We start from the raw sequence: 6,704 nt of genomic DNA on the forward strand, positions 1-6,704 counted from the left end.
ATAAAACAGATAAAAAGTGGGAAAGCACCTGGTCCAGATGGACTAACAGCCCAATATTATAAGACGCTTATGCCGGAATTATGTCCATATATGGTTAAACTGTTTAATGAAATAGGAGACATATCGACTTTCCACTCAGATACACTTAAAGCTACAATCACAGTGATACAGAAAGAAGGTAAAGACCCGAAACAATGTGGAAGCTATAGGCCAATATCTTTACTGAACGCAGATTTGAAAATATTTAGCAAATTATTAGCCTTGAGGATACAACAGTATTTGCCCTCTTTGATTCATCAAGACCAAGTGGGATTTGTCCCAACAAGAGAATCAAGGGACAATACTATTAAGGCCTTAAACCTAATACATACAGTCATCTCTACCGATACCCCCTGTATATTTCTGGGAACAGATGCAGAAAAGGCTTTTGATCGGGTGGGGTGGGGGTTCATGTTCTCGGTACTCCGACATATAAAGCTAGGAGGGAAAATGATGGGCTGGATAACAAGCTTGTATGAAAAACCTACAGCTCAAGTAAGAGTAAATGGAGTGGTATCTACATCTTTCCCAATAACAAATGGGACCAGACAGGGATGTCCACTGTCCTCTCTGTTATTTGCGTTGACCCTTGAACCACTTCTATGCAGAGTAAGGCTCAACAGGGATATCCAAGGAATAACCATAGGAGAAACCCATAATAAAGTCGCAGCATATGCAGATGATATGCTTTTTACAGTGACGAATCCGATAATCTCGCTCCCAAATCTATGTAAGGAAATCGAGACATATAGTACATTATCCCACTTTAAAATAAACTGCTCCAAGTCAGAAGCCTTAATGATAGCAGTCCCAGATAAAATGACGAGACTAATAAAATTAAATTATAAATTTAATTGGACGAACTATGGCTTGAAATACTTGGGAATAACGATCGCAACAAACTTCAATAAGATATATGAATTAAATTTTGTATCAGTATTGAAGATGGTACGAGGATGCCTGGAGAGATGGCACAGGGGAATACATTCCTGGTTTGGAAGAAATAATATAATCAAGATGAATATTTTGCCAAAACTCCTGTACCTCCTCCAGGCAATCCCAATGTTAATACCAAGAAATTTCTTTAGAACTATACAAACATTATTTATGAAATTTATTTGGGCAGACAAACAACCAAGGATACGGAGGACATTAGCAACACCAGACATATACAAATATTACCATGCAATACATCTAGGTAGATTACTAGACTGGTGTCGACATGGAGATCAGAAAATATGGGTAAAATTAGAGCAAGCACAATGTAGGGAGCTACTACATAGAGCACCTTGGTGCTACAGAAATTTGACCTCAGATACGAAGCTACACCCTACAATAGGACCCACATTACAGATATGCTACCATCTCTTAGCTAAGAATAAGATATCGACACAGAACTCCCCTCTAGTCCCTATATTGGGTAACCCCCGATTTATACCAGGCATACAGAAAGGACCTTTTGATAAGTTGATTAAAAAAGGAATATATCAAGCTTCGCATTTCGTGAAAAAAGGTAAATGGCCAACAATGCAGGAGATGATAGATAGAAAAGGCCCTTTTCAATTAGATTTCTGGCAGGCGGCACAATTAGGACATTTTCTAAAAACAGAGATAGTGCCAGAGTTACTAGAGCGAGACTATATGCCATTTGAGAAACTCTGTATGGAAAAGGAACCAATTACGCATGCAATCTCGAAAATGTACGCGTTACTGATTAAACCCGTAGAAAATTTTCAGGTACCCTTCTTTAGGAAGTGGGAAATAGACCTAGGAAGGACTTTTTCTGAGGAGCAGAAGAAAAATATGATACAATCAATTTTTAAAACAGCAACATGCACAAAACTACAGGAAACTAATTATAAAATTATCGCACAGTGGTATAGAACACCAGAAAAACTTCAAAAATATTTCCCTCATATATCAAATAAGTGTTGGAGGTGCCAGAAAGAAGTGGGAAATTTTTTACATATATTTTGGTCATGTCCAAAAATTAAGAAATACTGGAAAGAGGTACGAGATATCGCTCAAAAATTCAGTGAAGTAGAAATACGGGAGGACCCAGCAGTATTCCTCCTGAACTTGTCAGAGACCTCAGGAAATATAGGTGGGAATTCCATCCTGTGTCACTTGGTAAATACAGCCAAGTCATGTATAACACTTAGGTGGAAACAAATACAACCCCCCAGTGTGAGCATGTGGTTGAAGAAAGTTGAGGAGGTGAACAGGATGGAAGACCTAATATGGACAGCCAGGAAAAGAAGGAAAACTTACTTGGAAATATGGACACCATGGAACCTCTATATCTCCTTGGAGGAGGGAAGGAGACAGATTGATGCGATTTAAGGGGGAGGAGGGGGAGATATAGGGGAAGGAGATGAGAACTCCCCCCTTTTTTTTGGCTTGGTCCCCCCCTTTTTTTTTTTTTTCGGGGGGGGGGAGAAGAATAGGGGGGAAAATATCAGGGGGGGAAGATGAGAAATAAGAGGATAACAATATAACTCTGGCCTGATTGGGAACAGTACCAACCTAGGACCAGACATGGGGTATGTGGGACTGAGAGTGAAGTCTCTATGATATTGCCCCGATATATTATATAGATTACCATTAACCTAGCCTGCTCTCTCTTTGGATTTATACATTACATTATAAAGGGAATAAGAGGCTAAGGGAATAGAATGAATTGTTATGCTCTTTTTGTTTATTATGTATGAATATGGAAACACGATGTATGACTCTTAGATTGTTTATGTAAAATTCTATTCTTGTTTACTTGAGGAAAAAATAAAATGGAAAGGGAAAAAAATAAATAAATAAAGAAATTGAAAAAAAAATTTAGGCTTGGCTGGGAGCCAAGTCTGTGTTTAATCTGGGCCGGGGTGAGTGATCTAGGGAGGCTGGAGGACTCATAAGGCAACACCTCTGGTGCCTCCGCTTGCTTGCTGGAGCCTTGGTGAGGCTTCCGGAGGAATGGAAGGAAGGCTGGGAGGAGCTGCCTGGAATGTTAAGGAGGGCCCTGGCTGGTCCTCAGCAAGTGGGCTGATAGGGGGTGGGCCCCTCTTGAATACTCAGTCAGGCCAGCAGGGGCAGTGCAGAGTTTGGGTGGAAGCTGGAGATAGTGTTGAGGAGGCTGTCAGTGGCCCTTGAGGGTAGCCACCCCCTAGTCTGTCCTGTCCAGAGGCACGGGAGCAAGAATGAGGACAACAGGAGCCAGCTAGCACATCTGATGCCGCGTACACACGATCAAACAATCGGGTGGAAAAGTCCGGCAAACTCAAGTCAATCCCCCCGTGTGTAGCCTCCGGCATACTTTTTTGACCCGAAAGTACGGAGGACTTAGAAAGTAGTTTTGCACTCCAATCTTCCCGCCGGACTCGCATTTCGGCGGTGTGTATGCCAGTCCGCCGTAGTTTTGAAATGAACGGACTTTTCCCGCCCGGAGAAAAGTCCGCTCATTTGAGCGGGTCTCCAGGTAGGCGGGGCCCGCGAAGGAGACGTCGCTGGCCCCGCCACCTGGTATGGACTTAAAGGGGAACCCCAACGCCAAAAAAAATCGGCGTGGGGGTCCCCCCAGGTCCACATCAGAACCTTGTCCGAGCACGCTACCCGGCCAGCCAGGAAAGGGGGGGCGAGCGAGCGCCCCCCCCCTCCTGAGCCGTACCAGGCCGCGTGCCCTCAACATGGGGGGGTGCCCCCGAAGTCGAAAGAAGAGGCCGGCGGCGAGGAAGAAAGCCGGGCTCCTTCGCTAGTAAAAGAGCTAGAAGAAGATAGCGGAGGAGTCCGGCGAGAAGACCCCCCGAAGACGGAAGATCCCGGAGCTGTGCAATAAACTATTTTATCTTATGTGTTGTTTATTTTGTACTTTATTACACAGGTGAATGGGTAGGGGTACATTGTACCCCTTACTCATTCACATAGGGTGGGGGGGGGGCAGGTATCTGGGGGCCCCCTTAATAAAGGGGGCTCCCGGATTCTGATAAGCCCCCCGCCCGCAGACCCCGACAACCAACGGCCAGGGTTGATGGGAAGAGGCCCTTGTCCTTATCAACATGGGGACAAGGTGCTTTGGGGTGGGGGGGCGCACGCCCCCCCTTCCCCAAGGCACCCCTCCATGTTGAGGGCACGCGGCCTGGTACGGCTCAGGAGGGGGGGGCGCTCGCTCGCCCCCCTTTCCTGGCCGGCCAGGTAGCATGCTCGAACAAGAGTCTGATGTGGACCTGGGGGGACCCCCCAGGCCGATTTTTTTCGGAGTTGGGGTTCCCCTTTAAGACCATACCCGGTGGCGGGGCCAGCGATGTCTCCTTCGCGGGCCCCGCCTACCTGGAGAAGCGCTCGAAATGAGCGGACTTTCCTCCGTGTGTGTGGGCGAGTCCGTTCATTTCAAAAGTAGGGCGGATAGTACGGCGGACTTAGTACGCCGTATTAGTCCACTGAAAAAGTGCCATGTGTGGGCAAGTAGCTCATTCGGAAAGTCCGACGGACAGTCTGGCGGGAAGTCCGCCAGACTAAGTCCGTAGGATAGTTCGCTACGTGTGTACGCGGCATGAGATATCTCCAGGGAGAACACAGCTGTGTGGCTGTGAGTGTGGCAGTCTGAGAGGACTGTAGGAAGTAGCCAGGAGGGCTAGTGAAAGGGGCAGCTGTAGCCAGGTGGGCTGGCAGTGCCTGAAGAGGTGGTGCTGGGATCAGTAGTTACAGGTATGTAGCAGGACACTGGACTTTTTCTCTACGCACCAAAGGGGCCCGCAGTCCCTGCCTGTAAAGGGCTTTTGCTTGATCTGGCTGAGTGCCTTGCCACATTCATCAAACAGTGTTCCGGCTGGGTCTGAGTTGTTCCTGCAAGCAAGTGATGTACTGGAGGATGAGTGTATACAGAGAGTGAATATATTTGAGTGTCCCTGAAGAGACTTTGTTCCAGTCAAGTGAGCATTCCATAATAACCCTATCCCTATTCAAGTTTATTAACCCCTAATAAAAAAAATAAAACGTTTCCAATTTCAAGCGAGCCTGTAGAAATTTGGTGTGCCTGGCTGTGCAGGACCCCTAGTCACCAGCGGCTCCTACGGGGGCTGCCCTACATAATGCAATGGTTGTTTGATGTATAAAGGGTGTTGTGAACCTGTCACATGAAATAAACTACTAACTAAGGTGACACTGCTGAATCAAGATGCTATATCAGACACATGGGAATTACATTGTCTTATGTCTTCAACTGACACCTATACCTTCATTGGGAGAAAAAATAATGAAGCACGGCCTTTGTGTAATTTGAATCTGAAATCCAAAGTAAGGGATTCAGAATCTGCAAATATCAAATGCAATACAAATGAACCCAGAACGTAGGATGCTACAAGCCCAAAACACAAAGATGTAAATATCACCTAAAATATAGTGTACATTCCTCACTTTCCTACCTGGCACTTTTACCCTCTTCCTGACCAGGAAAATTTTCAGCTTTCAGCACTGTCACACTTTGAATGACAATTGCGCAGTCACGCAACGCTGTATCCAAATTACATTTTGTATTTTTTTTACACACAAATAGAGCTTTCCTTTGGTGATATTTAATTACCACTGAGTTTTTTATTTTTTGTTAAATATACAAAAAGAAACATTTTTCATAGTTTGTTATAAAATTTAGCAAACATGTAATCTTTCTCCCTTTACTGATGTGCGCTGATGAGGTGGCACTGATCAGGCGGCACTGATAGGTGGCACTGACCGGTGGCACTGATGAGGCTACACTGATAGGCGCCACTGATGGGCACTGATAGTCAACTCTAATGGGCACCGATAGGTGGCACTGATTGGCAGCACTGATGGGCACTGATTGGCAGCACTGGTGACCACTGATTGGGAGCACTGGTGGGCACTATTGGGACTGCACTGATAGTCAGGGCACTGATAATCAGTGCCCTGATTATCAGTGCCGATGTGCTTTTAGCCATTTATCAGCTCTCTTTTTCTCTCCTCATGCTGTCAGCATGAGAAAAGGAAAGCTGATAACCGTCTTGTGCTTACTTCTGCGATCAACTTTCATTGGACACAGCTGATTACGTGGTAAAGGGCTGCTGTGATTGGCCCCTTCCCCAGATCTGTGATCAGCTGAGTCCACAGGAGGTGCACAGACAGCAGGATTACGGGAGGACATCCATGTACGCCCTCCCGGCAAATTAAGCCTGCGCTGTAGCCGTCTTTCGGCTATAGGGCGGGAAGGTGTTAAACATATATATTTTTTTTTTAAAAAGTACATAAATAGATCACCTTCCATGTCCAGTTTCAATATTTTATTATACTGTATATAGCATGCAAGAAAAATGACACATAATTAAAAACCATGGTATTGACTATAAAAAATAGAATACATCTCACATAAAGCAATCATGGCATTCAAGGTAATTCCTCCTCTAGGGTGGTAATAAATATATGATTTAATGTTATAAAAAAAAAAGGATACAAAGGGGCACAGAAAGGCTTATTTACAGTAAGAGCTGTGGAATAGACTCCCTAAAAACTAGTTCTGGCCAGCTCAGTAGATACCTGGTTGCCTCCTGGGGGAATTTACTGGAGCAAATTGCACCATGCCCGTAGGGCTTTTTTTTTTTGATCTTCCTTTGGGTCAACTGTGGGTTAAAGATTCTGTATTTTGTGTTTTTTTTATTCTGTTG

The sequence above is a fragment of the Lithobates pipiens genome, unplaced genomic scaffold (genome assembly GCF_037356315.1).
Source record: "Lithobates pipiens isolate NorthernLeopardFrog02 unplaced genomic scaffold, aLitPip1_a1.2 Scaffold_19, whole genome shotgun sequence".
In the NCBI taxonomy this organism is placed as follows: domain Eukaryota; kingdom Metazoa; phylum Chordata; class Amphibia; order Anura; family Ranidae; genus Lithobates; species Lithobates pipiens.